At 34.2% G+C, this 19557-nt stretch overlaps 1 protein-coding gene across 2 annotated transcripts in view; it reads right to left on the reverse strand.

Annotated features, from left to right (window-relative positions):
* The window catches only part of LOC112321026 (cadherin-18), a 591686-nt gene that overhangs the window by 368960 nt on the left and 203169 nt on the right, over positions 1-19557 (reverse strand). The window lies entirely within an intron of this gene.

Below are 19557 nucleotides of genomic sequence, written 5' to 3' on the forward strand. Positions count from 1 at the left end.
GTATTGATGTGGCCCTCAGAGCACAAGTGAAGAAATTGTTTTAAAAAAAAAGGAATATAAGAACTTTTGATCTCTAAGAGGTCACAGAGTTTAATTTTAAAATTTCACATTATGGCATTTTTCTAGAGAAAACCAACTCTTTATTTGGCCTCCTCTAGTTGAATGAAATAAAATGTTTGCCAGTTTGTTCCTGAAGTTTTTGCTGAGACACCGGTAATGAGCATCCCAGGGACAAACTTGGAAACGACACGTGTTTCTGTAAGCCTTCCTTGGTGGTTTTCCCTGGATAAGACTGTAATAAGCACATCCAGTGGACAGTCATAATTGAAGTCAACAGGTACTTGCTCCTGCGTGGCATGACATGCAGAGGGATTTGTCAGCATCGCCAAGCGATACAATGCAGCTCTAGAGAAAGAACCTATTCACCAAGGGGGATTTTTGTCTACAAGACTGAACTCAGATTAAGGGCTCTAGATTCTCCACAAAACCAATGATGCAATGTGCACTGGGTTTAAATGGCTTCAGACGTTTGATATCTGACACCGTGCCAACTTTCCCTAGCCACAGAAAGATGAAGCTGTTGTGGACTTAGTGTGTCTTTTGTACTTGCAGGTTCTAAAGAAGAAAGTAAGTGAACCAGTGTGGATCATGCTGCTTGGGGAAAGCCAGGCAGTAGGCAGAGGCTATTTTTTTTCTCCTTATGTCAAAGATTTCTTCAGAAAAGTGGACAATGTTCCAGTCAGTAGAATTTATTACAGAGGTAATCTCTGAAACTGAAAGCATGGACACTTCTGATCCTGAGTCCCTTCTTCTGTTACCTTGAAAGAGTTATAAGAATCATTTTCGCTGGTGACAGAGAAACATCCAACATATGATTGATGCTGGTCAGACTATAGAAACTGGAAAGATAACATTATACTGCTAAGCTGTGATCTTTCCCTGAGAGACAGACTTGGCAAATTCTCTTTTTAGATGACGTCTCATGCTGAATTTTACTCTGAAAGTTCAGGAGGTTATGCAACATTTTAAAATCTAAATAATTAAGGAATGTAAAGGAAATGTAGGGCTAGCCCTTGTTATAATTCAGCATTTAGAATAGGCAACTATATCAATATGATACCATGGTTCATTTTTAATTGAAATAATTACTGAAATAATAATATTAAAATTTAAAAATGATCTGATTTTTTTAATAAAGATGTATACCTGGTAAAAACATGAAGTAATACATGTTATCCTGTGAAACTATTTATTTTACACACACACACACAATAAAAGAGGAAACATGTTGATAAAAATATGACCTCTAATACTATGGTCAAAGATGACATATGAGCCCTGGCTGGTGTGGCTCAGTGGAATGAGCACCAGCCTGCAAACCAAAGGGTTGTCTGTCTGATTCCCAGTTGGGGCATAAACCTGAGTTGCAGGCCAGGTTCCCAGGGGGGGCGCCTGAGAGGCTACCAAAGATTGATGTTTCTCTCCCTCTCTTTCTCCCTCCCTTCCCCTCTAAGTATAAATAAATATAATCTTTAAAAAAAGATGAAAGATGACCTAATAAAATCCACCTCTACTCATTCCATTATCACACTTCAGATTAAGAATTGCAGATTACTGGAAAATATTGATAGGTCAATAAAAAAGAAAGATCTATCAAATATTTCAAACAACTGTATGTGTGATTAACTTTAAAAAGTAGCAACTCCCTTATTTATTATAATAATTTGATTAATGAATGTACTTTTATTGTTATTTTTTTGTTTTTTCAGTGTTTGCAAGATATCAAAGAACCAATGAGCTTGTTTGGATCTAATGGGACAGTATTGATAATTGACAAAGAAAAAAGTGAAATTCCTCAACTTTTATTGTATATACACTTTATTTCTGTAAAATAGTGAATTACTACACTATAAATGATAGATATGGCATGATTTTCCCATATGTCACCATTATATCTCTCATGATTTCCTTATACTTCACATGGACACGTCTTAGTAAGAGTATTCAGTGTAGAAACTGATGAAGGCACCATGCACATATGTTGAGAAATGCAGAAGCACTTGGATTCTAGTAGTGAGCTTCAAAGTTCAGATTCCAAACCACTCTGATCATTGCTTTTATCATTGCTATGACCACTGAAGCCATCCATACAAGTTTTATATATCGCAAAAAGCCAGTATATTTGATGAAGAATGAGAATTATTTTAAGGCTCTTAAAATATTTGAGTGTTACATCAGATCTAACAAGAAAAATACTACAGCTGAGTCCAAAAGTAGGAGTATATTAAATACATGGTAGTGGAGACAAGTCTTGGAATCAAAACTTGTGAATAAGACTTAGAGAATTCTCCTGACAATAATTTTAGTGTAAATCAATTGTGTGATATAGTCATCAAAAATGTAAATGTAAACAGGCATCCCTAATAAAAGCAAACCATCAAAATACAAGTGGCAATGATCTTACACAACTCAAAATATTGAGAATTTACCTGGAATATTGCTTTTTCAGAAGCTTATAGCTATTTTTCATCTTTTTAAAATAACTTACATGTTTGCTAGCCATATCATGATACACTCATCCAGTAGACATAGTTACTATCATCACCGGCTCCTCTCCCTCCCTCAGCCATGACCACCTCTCCTTTACTTTCCCTCCCCCTCTGCCTTATCCATCCTTCTGTGGTGAAAAACACCTTGCTACAACAGGTTTGACTAGTCCCTACATTTTGTTGAGGCCATAAAATACTTTTAAAAGTCCACGGATATCTTATTTTAACAAATTGTATTCAGTTAGAGGCAATGTGCTTACTAATTAACACAGAATCCAGAACCAAACAGACTTTGGAAGATAAAATTATATGTGCTTAGTTTCTTCTTCAGTAAAATGTCCATAACAATGCTACCTATTTTTTTGACTCTCTATGAGGATTAAATACTGTGTGCTAAAATATTTAACATAATTAGAGAAGTGTTAAACATATAGTAACTTGTATATCAACTTGCTTCCTTTATCATTACATATGCATGCATATTATATCTTTATGTATTTCCTGAATAAATGCAAGCTAATAATGAGTACCTGTTTCATGGTTTGTCTAAATGCAGCTTGATGTAGCATAGATACCTATACATCGAAATTGGAGGATCTAGGGTTAAGTCCTATGTCTGCCACTCAAATGAAACACAGAGTGGCTTAACCAGGTTGTTTTATTCCCTGAACATTCTACCTGACTTGTAATGTGGGAACCCATGCTCACTTTACAGAGCCGTCACCACACTTAAAGAGCTATCCACATGCAAAAGGGACTAGCATGTTGCCGGCATATAAAAGGCTTTGAATAAAGGTTAGTTGAATCCCAATTGTAAGTGCTCAGGAAGCGTTCATTAAATAAATCATATTTGTGCTTCTGTGCTCTATTTAATAGAAGAAAAAGACAAATCACAAATAAACTCTTACCAGGGAGCTTTATATTAAAAGAGAAAATATAGTGTCCAGGAAATGTCCTGGGGACATCACTTACTAAGTTTGACCTTCCATATTTATCAGTATTTACTTTTTGGTGTTATAAAACGAATATTGCCATTGTGATGAGCCTAAAGAACTGTAATATTCTTAACCACCAAAGGAATAATATTTTACACACAGTACATAATATTTACAATACCAAAAAATAGAGAAATATTTAAAGTTGTTTTTATAATCTACATTTCTAAGAACAAGGGTTATGTAATTAATTTTCAATCAACAAGAACTTCTGGTTGACCAAGTAATTTGCACAACTACAGAGTGGACAAGAGTAGGTACACAGCTGCGAGCATGTGACACACAGAGTTGATTCTTATATTACTATTTATTAATTATTATATTATTTCTCATACAAACAACTATAAACCTGCTTTTGCTCCATCCTTTGTATTTAATTTGCTAATGTCGTCCCAGGGAAGACAGTGGTACACAGTAACTCTGCACTTATATTGTTAATGTTTTCCCTAAGAACTGTTATGACACATATTGAAAACTGATGCACACATCTGGTCTTTTAAATTTTGCAATTAAAAGTTCATACCCAAAATTCTCCAAAAAATAGCAGCATTATATTAGACAACATATATTCTTCATTTAGCCTTTCTCTTATTACTAAACATAATGATATTTCTGAGATTTTTATATAAATAATGCCTCTATGAACATCTCTGTTTCTAAATATTTCCCTGGGACGTTGACTACTGCATTTGGATAGACTGCTGGAACTGGAATTACTAAGCAAAATATATGAACATTTTACAAAACACATGAAAACCCTAACGATCCTCAACACCATTAGAGAAAAGATTAATTGGTTCCTCACTACTCCTGAGAAAGACCATTTCTTTTTCAGTTTGATTATTCAATAACTGAACATCATTATCTCATTGTTTTACTTTTTATTCATGTGATTACTAAAATGTTTATTGATTGTGTCCTTGTTTTTCTCTCCTAATCTTCTGTCCATATCCATTCCCATTGCATGTTATTGCTATTTGTGAACTATAATGGACTTAAATTGTTTTAATGCTCAATCAGAAGACATTTAAAGAATTTGAGTTCAATAGCCTCAGCTGGTGTGGCTCAGTGGATTGAGTGCCAGCCTGTGAACCAAAGGTCATCAGTTTGATTCCCTGTCTAGGGTACATGCTTGGGTTGCAGGCCAGGTCCCCAGTAGGGGGTGCATGAGAGGCAGCAACACACGCATTAATGTTTCTCTCTCTTTTCCATCCCTTCCCCTTTTAAAAATACATAAATAACATTTTAGAAAAAATGTAAGTTCAATAAAAGTTTCTACACTTTTTTCTCATTTCTATCCAAAAGTAATGTGTGTACATATATACTTTATATGTGTTCATAACTTTACATATATTCATATATTTGTATACGTGTGTGTGAATAGATTTATTCAGAAAATACAGAGCACCACGTAGAAAATAGTATTATAGTTTCCATTGAGGAATATAAAGAAAAGTAAGGAAGATTTTCTGGCTTTCAGTTAAAAAAAACTAGAAAAAATACTAAAACTCAATGCAAAACAATAAGTTTTATAGCTATATATAGACAATGCTTTTCATATTTTAAAAAGTTACTTTTATCACCACCTTTTTTGAGGTGAGGTGGGTGAATGGAGTTGATTAAGCATCCACATGCAAACAAATACAATTGTCTAGACAAAATCCTGGCATTCACTTTTTTTTAAATGATATTTTTTAAAGATTTTATTTATTTATTTTTGGAGAAAGAGAGGAAGAGAAACATCAATGTGTGGTTGGCTCTCATACACCCCCTAGTGAGGACCTGGCCCACAACCCAGGCATGTACCCTGACTGGGAATCAAACCGGTGACCTTTGGTTCACAGGCCAGCACTTAATCCACTGAGCCACCTTGATACTTTTCTTGCCTTGATGATGTCAGGACCAATTGTAAAATTTGATAAAGGACAAAAAATAAGAGCATTCTTATTCTGGTATAAAAATTATCATGGATTTTGAGATGGTCACAGCAAGCATTAAACAAAGCATGGGCTCTTTCTCAATGTGGGAACTTGTGAGACTATGCAGGTTGTACATTCATGAATGAGCTCTACTCGCCACTACCATCAGTCTAGTAAGTCAGATTCCATTCATATTTCTTCATTCACAATCCCCAAATCATTCTTTGATCCTTATTTCAAATTCTCCCATTTTCATAAGTCTACTACGTTCCAACATTATTATTTGACTGAATTTTTGGTAATTAAGCAGGTAGAATGACATACAATTAACATGAATACTTAACTTTCACATCATTATAATGTTACTAAACTATATAGTGAGCAGGTAAGAGGTACTAGGGAAATTGTAGTACTGCTTGCACTTGAGGTATAGAAGTGAAGAAATCAGAACAGGAGCCCAGTGTAAGAAAGAATAGGTCTGGTGGGAACATTGTCCCCATTTTCTAAGAATTAATAGATAAGTAAAACATATTTTATTGAATACATGATGGTTGATTATCACTCTGCATGCTGAACTGAAGGATAAAAAAACTGTGGCAATATTATAGTTAAAATCTGGAAAGAGCTAATGAATGCCTTTAACATGGTACAAAAAAATAGAGGAAAAGAAAGGTACATTACTTTAGCTATTTAGAGAAATAATTAACCATAACATAATGGAGCTAAGAATGAATCAGAGTTTTTAAGGGTGGCCCAAGAAAAAGATGACACTGTCATTAGTAGAAAGAGGGAAAAAATAGTAATACCTGGTAGGGAAACATAATAGATTCAGATTGGAATATGTTGGTGTTGAGGTTTTTATCTAGATATTATGAGGTATTATACATGAGTCATCTGACGATACGCAACTGCAGCTTGAGAAATAGTTTTGAGTGAGGGACATGATTTTGTGATTCAACCACCGACAACGATACTAATGGTAAAAACTGTTACAGCTGCTGATGGACAAAATAAAATTTTCTATTGAATAAATGGTAAAGTCATACTAGATGACAAGAGGGAAAGAGAGAGAAGAAAGGATGGAGAGGAGAGAGATGGTAATTAAACAAGTCAGAAGAAATGAACAGAGAACATTTAAAAAATCTAAATTGAAATGATTTAAAAAGATTGTTTTAGTAATCTGAACGTTGTATTACTGGTTAGTAAACAAAAGTTTTCTCATATTTGCAAAAGCTGACAATGTAAAAGTGTGGTAACTCAATGATAAATTTTATCACTATGGGAAATAATGTCTAACTAAAAATAGATCAAATTAAGTCTTACTAGAGTAGAGATTTGCATATTCTATAGCATGCAAAATTGACAAATGAAATCTTACACTTTGTTTTTATTTTAATGTGTGAGAAGCTTGGTCTTTAAGAAGGTGTGATTAGCTATGCTTGACTATTTCCTGGCTTATTTGGAGTTGCTTTATAAAAGTTAGAATGATTTGTAATTATTTATAAATAAAATTAAAGATTATATTGAAAGTAAGAAATTAAAATGTAAACATTATTGCTTTCTCTTACCCAAAATGTTTAGATGTATATGTGTTTGAGTGAAAAATAGTAATGGTAGCTCTTATGTTAAAGGTTATTTCTATTGCTACCTTGAAATAAAACCTGGATTATAACATAAAGCCTGATCATATTTAACACAGAGAATAAATTACAGAGGACACCAACCCCATAAAGAACAGAACAAGCTAAAAAGAGAACAGTGCCTTTGAAGTATTGTCTAGAAAGAGAAAGTGTGTTCAAAATAAATTTCATATTGCCAGTGTTAATTTGGGACTCGAGGACGATTGGTTAGATCAAAAGGGATTCATTTACTTATATCTCAGGATGCCTTATGCTATCATTCTTTTCCTTCTTTACTGCAAGTCAATTGCCTGTAGTGTGTTGAAGTAATTTCTCTGCTGGGCTCTTATGCTGTGTAAGCCTATTCCTTTTGGTTACCATAGGCTGGAAGAATTTCACAGTGGGCTCAGGAGATCAGTGAAAATTCATGCTTTACATTCATTGCCCTCCTGCTCAATATTTGGCCCAGAGGGCAGCAACATAAAGTGTAGCTAGGGTTAGGTTATTCCCAGAATACTTCGGTTGTACTGAAACATATATGCAGCACTCCAGTCATGTCCAGAAAAGAACTGGCATCGCCCTTCTGTGCCTACCTAGACCCCCCAGGCTGCCAGTGTTCATATATCACACTTTTACACATACGGTCAGTAACCACATGTTCTGTCCGTCATTGCTAACTGCTCATTACTGGCACTGATGATTTTCTCAGTCCACGGTCTTTTCTTTCAAGCCACAATCTTTTCTTTCTAAAGTCCCACAAATATTTTTAGTACATTTCCACTGTGTTTTGAATTTGACTCCTTATATAACAGGAATCCAATGATATAACTTTCATATTAAAACAGTGTTGATCTTATTTAGTTACTGATTTCTGAACTTTCCTTAGCTCTTTACTAAATATGTTGTTCAACAGAGATCTTTACTGTAAGATCTTTATGTTAGTCCTCATTCCCAGTAATACTGAAAACAAATGCTTGGACTTCGGCGAGAGACAACTCTGGGTCGAATTCTGACATTGTCACTTGGTTGGTGTGTTGACATTGACAAGCAATGGCTTGCACTTTGCTCATCTTTGGTGATATAATAGCACACTTCTGGAGGAGAAGTTGTGGTGATTACATATAATGAAGGTGTTAATTTATATAATTCATCTCTTATAGTATCTGGTGCACAGTATATACTCAGTAAATAACAGTGATAAAAAATAGACACTCTCAGTTACTATTATGATTTTACCAAAATATATGCATATAAATGGCCTCTTCCTAACCGTCACTAAGTTTAAAGTCAGTGCATCAAGAAGAAAATACATTACAAAAGAAAAACTGGGTAAGATTGAGGGTGATAGCAACATGGTTCATTTGTTGACAGCTGGTGCTATTGTGATTCCCAGCTTCTCTGAAAAGTAAAAGTCAGGACTAAAGCAGGGATCTGTTGCCATCCACAATGTGCTCAGCAAAGATATAGATTTTCTCTATTTCAGAGTTCCAGAGGACAGAAACCAGAGCCCAGAGATAAAGGGGATTGGTTTGCCAATCAGAAAACCTTCAGAGCACAACAGTGAATATGTGAGACAGAGAAAAAGTCAGGAAAGAAACCCAAGCGAAAAGAAACCATTCACCTATTGAATGGTTTCTTGCAAAGTTGTTGCTATTTATGTTTAAATTCATTACTGTGAACTTAATTACTTTAGGACATTATCAGTGTTGCTTCTACCAAATTTTGATTGATTTTACATCATGTCAGAACAATTATACCTTAAGATGTATAAAGTAAGATTGATGTGCATTAACATCATTTTAAAGGACTCAATGTTTCTCCATTTTTAGGAAGTTGGAAAGTACTGCAAAGACCACAAAAGTCAAGTAAATATTCAAACTTTTAAGAAAATTACAACACATGAGTCTGTGTATGTGTGAATGAGGGAGGGTTATAGATGAAAGATGAAAATAAACAGATTTAAGGTGCTAGAGAAATATCACACTACTCTGTAATTTATTCTGTCTTTAAATTAAAAATAAAACAGACTGCAAGCAGACAAATGGCTTTTCCTAGTAATTGTACTATATCTCCTACACTTATAAATTTGCAAAAATTCAATAGATGGGTTAGGTAATAGACTTGTCATACAAAAGGACACATTATTTATCCAGAAAAAAATAAAAACCTGAGAAATTTATTACATTTAAGAATGTAATATAAAGAGATAGACCATATGAGTATGAAGATGAACTGGCAGCATATTAAATCCAACTATATAATTTTTAAATGATATGAAAATAAATTTGAAGAGTGAATAAAATAAATAAAATTTCCCTTAATTCAGCAACAATATAAATCTTTAAGTTGAAATAGTCCATCAAATTCTAAGTGAAAATAATGAAAAAAAAATACCCATGATGGCTGCACCAGTCTGCATTCCCGCCAACTGTGCACAAGGGTTCCCCTCTCCCCTCATCCTCGCCAGTACTTGCATCACTTGTGGGTTCACTGATGATAGGCATTCTGACAGGGGTGAAGTGGCATCTCAGTATGACCCAGCAAATCCACTTCCGGGTATTTATCCAAAGAAACCCAAATCACGAATGCAAAAAATATATATGCACCCCTATGTTCACTGCTGCATTATTTACAATAGCCAAGATGTGGAAGCCACCCCGGTGCCCATCAATAGACTAACTGATAGAAAAGCTGTGGTACATATTCACAATGGAGTATTACTCAGCCGTAAAAAGAATGAACTCTTACCATTTGTGACAGCATGGATGCATGTCAAGGGTATTATGCTCAGTGAAATAAGTCAATCAGAGAATGACAAATACCTTATGATTTAAGTTATATGTAAAATCTAAAGAACAAAATATACAAGCAAAGAGAATTGTAACAGACTCATAAAGAGAGCAGATGTGGTTGCAAGAGGCGAGGGGAGTTGAAGGAGTATGAGAAAGTGGTACAGGGATTTAGGAGTACAGATTGGTAGTCACAAAATACTCATGGATGTAAAATACATCATAGCAAATATAGTGAATAACATTGCAATAACTGTGTATGGCTCCAGGCAGGTAGTGGAAATGTTGCAGAAAACATTTTGTAGAGAATACGCTTGTCTGGCCTTTATGCTGTGCACCTGACACCAATACAAATAGTATTGTAATTAAACTGTAATTGAAAATAAAAGTTAAAAAATAAACATGAAAATTTATGGTAAAATTTTAAAATGCTAGAACTTAAGTAGGAAGATCTACACACTGACAGAAAAATATATGGATTATCTATTAAGAAATGAAAAGATGACTGACGTTAGACTTTTCACTAGCAATAAATACTAGGAGACAGCAGAGCCTAATCTGAACAGATACTTGAATCTAGCATTCCATGGGCTGCCATTTCATCTATCAAAAATAATGGCAAGATAAGTATATTTTAACCTGACAAAACATGTTTATATAAAATATGTAAAGATATACAAAATTTAAAAGTATATATATTAAAGTAGTTTGAGATCATACTATAACCAAAGGAGAAAGAATGAAAAATGGACAAAGGAAAAAAGGAAAACAATGTCAAAAGACTTTGAAATACTGGTCACAGAGTAGAGCCAGAGAAAGGAATCATTAAGTTAATCTTTCCGGATTGTAATACTTATCTGGGCTTCCTTAGACTAGTTACATCAGATTCCTCAGTGTAGGTGCCTGGAAGTCTGGATAATTAATCACCTTGTATCACACAAAATAATAATATGACCAACAAAATTGAAGAGGCAAGATGGACGGTAGATAAGTATATCAATTTCTTTATCTTCATAAAAGGCAAGTCATCAAGAGACAACTACATTTGGAAAACCAAAAGAGAAAAATTTAATTTTTTAACTTTTTTGTCTTTTACACAAAAAACATCGTCTTAAACAACTAGAGATGATAAGTGGGAAAGGGCCTGGAGGAGATAGGTGATTTAAGTGTGTTAAATTTCTTATGTTTTAATGGTGAGGGATTGAATGCTAAAAAATATACTTAAGTTTTGTGTATAAAAATATATTTATAATAATAAATTAAAAATAAACAGAATTACTGTGGAAAGTGAGGCTTGGAGGAAAAATTTTCTTTTTATTTGAACATTTTGAACTATTGAAAACCATGAGAATATCTATAATTTCTATAATAAAACAAATTGAGTATCTACTAAAATTAACATTGAAAGAAAATACATGTAATGCTCAGATTGATAAAATATTAATTTATTCTCTATACATTGTTTTCACATACTCTTCAATTAACAAATATAATCAATTAATACATAAACTACTATAATGTTTGATTAACTGTCACCTAGACTGAAGATAAGCATATAGTGTTAGGCATATTCCATGAAATGCTATACTTAGCAGTTCTCTGCATGATAAATCTGTTACATAAGGGAATAATTTCATGAACATGACATATTCCTAACACAAACATGCTAATATAATGTATCAAACAGTTCCTTTTCAAAATCACAACAAAGACTTTGTAACATAAAAAGAAATATGTCTGCTTATAAGAAAACACAAAATTTTTAAAGAACCTGAAAGAAAGATATGTTTTCTTTCTTTTGATGAAAAATTAAACATGTCAATTCTCAGGTAAATATTTTAAGAGCTTTACACAACCAACATTTGAGGAAAATATTTTTAACTTGAAAGATGATGTCAATTTTATTTCAAGGTTGATTCACTGTAGGTACCAAAACAATTTTGTAAAGGGAAGTCATATTGAATTGACCTATAAACATCAAAAATACATTTAATGTAAATTTTAAAATATTATACATAAGTAAAGAAATGATTCAATGTAATCAAATGCAATTCAGAAATAGATAGTAAAAGATATAAAGATTTAATATGTAGTAAAGTGTCAAGGAAAATTAAGGAAAGATGGAATGTTTAATTAACTATGGAAGGTCAACTGAGGAAACATTTGGGACAAAAAATACTCCTGATTCTGATCTGACACATATCACACAACATATTCCAGGAGTAAATACTTAACAATTATAGTGTCGATTTAGACATTTTTCCATGGGCTGACTTATGCATGACCAATTTGTTGAATGATAAATAAAAATATCATGACATAACAACATAAAAAATGCTAAGTGATAATTAGTTAAATGTCCAGAAAATCTCTGAATGTAGCAGGAATTTTCGAGCGTGACTCAACATACAGACACACAGTTGAGTAAGTGTTCATGGAAGAAAAAGATACACACACACACACACATGTGCATGCACACAACACACACACATCCCAGAGTGAACAGAGTAAATAGACTGGAATGAGCAAAGCAGAGAGGAGCAGGGACTGAGGCCAGAGGTGTTTATTTAATAGTTGGAGGGGAAACACCTAAGTGGAAGCAGTGGTGTTTGTGTGTGTATACACGGGCCTGGGCCTGCAAGCAGATGATTGTGTCTGCAGACCACGCATCTGCAAAGCCAGACTTACAAGACACATTAGGTCTGCCACCTGTTTTTGTACATTCACGTGGCTAAGAATTATCTTTTACATTTTTAAGCAGTTAAAAATCAAAGAAAAACAGAATAGTAAAATTGGGTTAAATGAAATTCAAATTTCGGTGCCATAAATAAAGATGTATTGGAACACAGTCATGCCCATGTGATTATAGCTTGTGGCTGCTTTTGCGTTAAACAACAGAATAGAGTAGTTAGTAGTTTTGACAGACACCATATGGCCCATGAAGCCAAAAACATTTACTCTCTGGCCAAGTTGACATATATTTCATGAGTTTCTCAATCCATACAGCATCCCATCAACTTGATAAGCCAACCTTGATATTCATATATAAATAATACTCTATACTTTATATGAATTCTGGATATAGATCTTTTTTGTGACGACATTGCACAGTTGTCTTTGGAGATCATGTAATATACAAATAATTATGTGTGAGTATTAGAAAAATATATGCATTTAGAAAATCAGTGGACATGCTTTTTATATACATGATCACTCACTTTTGCTATATTTTGGGCTCTACTGAATTTCTGTGAAACAAGGCTTTATTTTCCATTTTAATTAAACTAAACATTTAATTACATTTCCACTATTCCATCAGTGGATGCCAATCTATAAATGTGGAGTAAAAAATTATGGGAGTTGGTCTTTAGTATCCCATCACAAACAGAGCGTGTTATGGGATAGAGCATGGTGGTACATAACCACCATGCCTCTCAAAAATGTTAATTCCACTAAAATGCTCAACTACAATACAGAACTTTTTCATGTTTAGCTAGTATCTATCAGTTAAAGTCCAAAATCTTGAAAACATATCATATCCACATTATAATGCCTGACCTCTCAGGGTTTTAATTTCCACTTCCAAAGAATTCAATAAGTAAACATCACATATTGAATATAGACTTTGCACACTGGCTGGTGTGGCTCAGTGGATTGAGTGCTGGCCTGCGAACCAAAGTGTTACTGTTTCTATTCCTGGTCACAGCACATGCCTGGGTTGTGGACCAGGTCCCCACTTGGGGATGTGTGAGAGGCAACCACACATTGATGTTTCTGTCCTTCTCTTTCTCTCTCCCTTCCATTCTCTCTAAAACTACATAAATAAAACTATAAGTTCTTTGTAGGCCAATACCATTTATTTTTTCACAGCACCTAGCAAATTGCTCTATACATATTGACTACTAAAAATTAAATAAAAATTTTAAGTGTTTGTATAATTTTATGTATACAAATTTAAGCATAGGCAAGGCATTAGTTGCTTGGTAGCAAAGTCTGCATTTATTTATATTTTTAAAAAGATACATGAGACACAGAGTTGTAAATATGAGCATGAAAATAGGAAAATTTTATAACTGATGACAAGTATTAACGTAGTGGAGTATATGCCATATAATGTTTTCCTACCACAATTCACCTGGAGGCCTATATCTTGGTACATTAACTAGATTCCAGAATCTGTCCTTAGGTCTACATACTCAGAAATCTGATTCTGTTAAAACTAAGAAGTTCATTGCTCAAGACAAACTGTCATTAACCAAGCTCACAAGCCTGAGGTATGAAATCAAAATGGTGATAGGTTAATCTATGTAGAGATGTTGCAACATAGCAAATCCTTATACTAGTATACTCTTTCTGTGTTGAGAAAGGAAGTCAACCATTATGTAAAGCCAGCATTGTGAGAACAGAGAGCAAAGGAAATTAATAATACCGTTCAAATATTCAATGGTGTCAAACTAAAACAACGTAATTTATGTTTCTTCAAAATAGGTAATTGAAAAAAAAAAGTAACTCTTGCTCAGGGTGAATTCTTTATAGTTTGCTGTTATTTTCTTCTTATTCTGTTTCTTTGACTAGTAAATACCTCATTCTTAAAGATACAATCATTATTTTTAAATTCAAAAAATTTAATATGGTTGCATTTACATTTTGCTGGATGGAGAGTTGTACTATCCTCTCCTTGGGGGATATGTCAGCAACACCTCAATGGCTTATCTAAATAAATGGTGGAACAGTCTGTACCTTCACTTAATCACACATGTTGAAAAGTTGAGCATACTTGTCCCTCACCGCCTGGCTTATTTCACTTAGCATAATGCTCTCCAGTTCCATCCATGCTGTTGCATGGTATAAGCTCCTTCTTTCTCTCTGCTGCGTAGAAGGGTATAAGCTCCTTCTTTCTCTCTGCTGCATAGAATTCCACTGTGTAAATATACCATAGTTTTTGGAACCACTCGTTTGCTGATGGGCACTTAGGTTGCTTCCAGTACTTGGCTATTGTAAATTGTGCTGCTATGAACATTGGGGTGCACAGGTTCTTTTGGATGGGTGTTTCAGTGTTCTTAGGGTATAATCCCAGCAGTGGAATTGCTGGGTCAAAGGGCAGTTCCATTTTTAGTTTTCTGAGGAAATTCCATACTGTTTTCCACAGTGGCCTCACCATATGATCTCACCCTTAACTGGAACATAATCAATAGAAGAAAAAAGCAAACAAAATACAACCAGAGACATTGAGGTTGGGAACAGTCTAGCAGTGGCCAGGGGGGAGTGGGGTGGGGACAGTGGGAAGAGGGGATTGCAGGAACTATTATAAAGGACACATGGACAAAATCGGGGGGGGGGAGGGGGGAGGTGGGGGAGGGAGGTGGGTTCAGCTGGGGTGGGGTGGAAGGATGGGGAGAAAAGGCATACAACTGTAATTGAATAACTATAAAAATAAAAAAAAAGTTGAGCATACTTTTTAAAATATTCTTTCTAACTCTTCTTAAGATTATTCTTATTTGGATTTTGCTATTCTCATTCTACCAAGTGAATTGATGTTTTTTACAAAGATTCATATATAATTAATTCTAATGGATATAATTTAATCCTTTTCTTAACTGAATTTTCAGTAACATTGACCATACCAAAAACAAAAGGAAACTTTTTTCCTTTGTTTGTATTTTTTCAATATATTTTATTGATTATGCTATTATAGTTGTCCTAGTTTTTCTCCCTTTGCTCCCTTCTCTACCCAGCATCCCTCGTTCCCTCTGGCAATTACCCCTCTAGTTCATGTCCATGCATATGACTACTCCATTTCATATTCTGTTCTTAACATTCCTCTGTCTCTTCTGTGTCTACCGATCTGTACTTCTTAATGCCTGCATCTATTCCCCCTTCTTCCCCCTTCCCCCGCCCACCTGATTACCCTCCAAATGATTTCCATATTTATGATTCTGTTTCTGCTGTGCTTGTTTGCTTAGTCTGTTTTTATATCAATATGATTATTGATACTTGTGAATTTATTACCATTTTAATGTTCATAATTTTGATCATCTTTTTCTTAAATAAGTCCCTTTAACATTTAATATACTAATGCCTTGGTGATGACGAACTCTTCTAGTTTTACATTGTCTTGGAAGCACTTTATCTGCCCTTTGACTCTAAATGATAGCTTTTCTGGGTAGAGTCATCTAGGTTGTAGTTCCTTGCTTTTCATGACTTTGAACACTTGTTGCCAGTTTTTTCTAGCCCGCAAAGTTTCTTTTGAAAAATCAGCTGACAGTCCTATGAGAATGCCTTTGTAGGTAACTATCTTCTCTTGCTGCTTTTATGATTCTCTCTTTATTTTTAACCTTTGGCATTGTAATTATGATGTGTCTTGGTGTGGTCCTCTTTGAGTACATTTTGTTTGGGACTCCCTGTGTTTCCTGGACTTGTATGTCTATTTCCTTCACCAAATAAGGGGACTTTTCTTTCATTACTTTTTCAAATAAGTTCTCAATATCTTGCTCTTTCTGTTCTCTTTCCAACACTCCTATGATTCAAATGTTGCTATGATTGAAGTTGTCCCACAGATTCCTTACCCTATCCATTTTTTGGATTCTTTTTTTTCTTCTTGGTGTTCTAATTGAATTTTATTTCTTCTGTGTGCTCCAAATCATTAATTTGATCCTTGGCTTCATCCACTACACTGTTGTTTCCCTGTAAATTTTTATTTATTTCCTTTAGTATAACCTTTATTTCTGCTTGGGTGTTTTTCATGCTGTTGAAGTAGCCAGGGAGTTCCTTGAACATCCTCTGGAGTTTTGACTAAGAGGAAGCTGTGCCATGGCCCTTGCTCTGATGCCAGATACTTCAGTTTCTCCCTGTGTACCACTGGTGCCCTTCCAGCTGCTACCCTGATGCTGGAGACCAGAGGGAGTGAGTCTGTGTAAGTCCTAAGACTGTTGCGGGCCCTTAAAAAGGAGACATCTGAGAATCCCACAGTTTCCTCTGTTGCCCCAAACCTCACTGTTTTGTTTTTTTTTTTCAGCCAGAAGCTCTGGTGGTTTATCTTCCTGGCACTGGAATACTGAGCTGGGTGGTCTGGTGTGCAGCTGGGACACCTCATTCTTGAGGTACCCCTCCCAATTTTTATCCATCACATGTGGGTGTGGGACTTCCTGTTTCATGTCTCTGCCCCTCCTACCTATCTGGATGAATGTGACTTGTTTAATTTCTTGGTTGTCTCACTTATACACAGCTCGATTTTCTGACAATTCTGGGTGATAGCTGTTTTGTAAGTTAGTTGTAGTTTTTCCTGTGGTTATGTGAAGAGGTAAGCCATGTGTACCTTCGCCTCCATCTTGACCAGAAGTCCTTTGTTTAAGTTTTTAGACAAAGTACATTTATTTCTATTTTTATCCCTATCTCTCTATTCTCTTCTTCCCAAATTCCTTTGCAGACTTGCTTTTCTCTGTGTTTAAATGCTGAAATTCTTCATGTCTCCCTTGTTTGTGTCTTACTTATACTCAAACCTAGTCAATCTTGTCAGAAACCAGGTCTTCATTCAATTTCTTCATGACAATGACTCTCACATGTGTAGTCAAAGGCTAGAGATACACATGTGAGAGTCACAATGACTTTGCTCTGACTTGCATATCCAACAGCCTACTTGAATGTTCCTTTGGATACCTCTAAAGCACCCAAACCCTAGCATTTTAGAACTAAAATAATGATCTCCTTAACCCTTAATTCTTGCCTTCTCCCTATAATTTCCTGTTTCAATGAATGGCATAATTATTGAGCTAGTCACACATTTCAAGAACCTAGGGATTACTTTTTATTTCTATCTTGCCTCACCCTCCACATACATCCAGTGTATCATCACACACTATCATTTTTGCCCTACAAATAACATTTCGATTTCATTCACTGTCTTCTATCTCAAAAAACAGCTTTCTTGTTTATTTTATCACCAGCTCTGTCTGAATTACAGAAATTGTTTCCTAACCGGTTTCTGCACATTACAATAATCACTATCCATATCTACTCACTGTGATGTACTGAGAATGATAGTGATCCATCATTCTATTCACTACATCACAGTCATTTTTAATCTTAAGCCTGATGCTTATTGATTATCCTATTAACATCCTCTGATTCCTTCAACTGTTTTTAGAATAAAGAGGTTAGGAATACTTTATTATTCAAGGCCTAGAAGAGAGAAAATTGAATAAATATTTATAGTTGTTCAATAAATATATAAAATCTGTCTGAATAATATACCTTCTAAAAAGAGGATCTGTGCAGTTACACTGATAGGGTATATAGTTCTAAATAATAGAATCCAAAATGATTTCTAAGAAAAGTTGGCAAAGGAAAGATAAGGAGAATTTTGTTATGGACAGAATTGGAGAGGACATTTTTATCAAAGGAGGAACGTGAGCAAAAGTACAGTTAGCATTGCAAAATATTTTGCTTGGACTAGGAGGAATCAAAATTGGGCATAGCACCAGTAGAGTCGCATTTGTGGGGCTCTTATCAAACCATTTTCATGCTTGTCACCAAAGCACTCTCCCTGAAATAAATTCTTTCTGCTGCTTTGGAACTATATAACAAAACTCCTCTGTAGTCACCAATTGAGATCTCAGAAAAATAGGTAAAATAAAGAGATTTTGCCTCATTCTCTTACTTAGAAAACAAATCAAGAAGATTATCAGGGAGAGTAAAATCAATTCAGAATTTTCAATATGTTTAATCTCATATAAGAAATCTATAATAATTTTTACATTACTTATTAAAGTAGGTAAAATTTTTGAGTAAATACTTTACTAAGACAATGTCAAAAACAACTAAATATTTTTGGTAGTTGTAAGAAATATTATACAGTCTAAAATATGTATGCTACATTAAATATACTCTATATTTCTTGCTTATGGCAGTAAAATAATACTTCAAGAGAAAAATAATTGTGATTTCTGTGAAATCTGAAAGTGTGTTTGGACACACTGATATGTCAATGTTTCAGGCACCATCTGCATTTGGAGAATAACACTGATTTGAAAGAGATTTTAGTTTTATTCAGATTCTGCTTTTTATTTTTAGAAGTTAAGGCTTGACTTCCTTAAACAGTTACAATGAACACTGGAATTCATTCTGAGTTACTTAAAAGTCTGGAGATAATGAAAATTTAAAAAATAAAGTCACTGTAATTAATGTTATTTAAAAACATTAACTCCTGAGCACTTTCAACAAAAATGTAATATGAGTTTAATTTTTTCCACTGTGTGAGTATTTTTGCTTTATTTTTTGTAAGTTCTTTGCAATGAGTTAAGTTGTATTGTTTGGGGGTAATAAAAATTACTGAAGAATCATCTAGATCACCTCCACTATTTCAAACAATGTTTATGTGAAACTAGTTATTTTTGTTTTTTATGTTCCAAAAGGTATTAATTTTCAAAGCCATTGATATTTTTTCCCATAAAGACTTTAGTGGATTGAACATTTCCATAACTAGCAAACAATAATCATTTGGAACTACTCCTATGGTATTCAGAGCTTTATATGTCCCTTTTCTGAATGACAAGACAACAGATGCAAAATAAGCTTCTGAAAAAAGTGCCTATGATCACCATATTCTGGAGTGATGCTAGGACTTTATTAATATTTGCTACTAATAAGAAGTCATTATATTTAATAAATGCATCTGAAAATAGAAAGCT

The sequence above is a fragment of the Desmodus rotundus genome, chromosome 1, assembly GCF_022682495.2.
Source record: "Desmodus rotundus isolate HL8 chromosome 1, HLdesRot8A.1, whole genome shotgun sequence".
Taxonomy (NCBI): domain Eukaryota; kingdom Metazoa; phylum Chordata; class Mammalia; order Chiroptera; family Phyllostomidae; genus Desmodus; species Desmodus rotundus.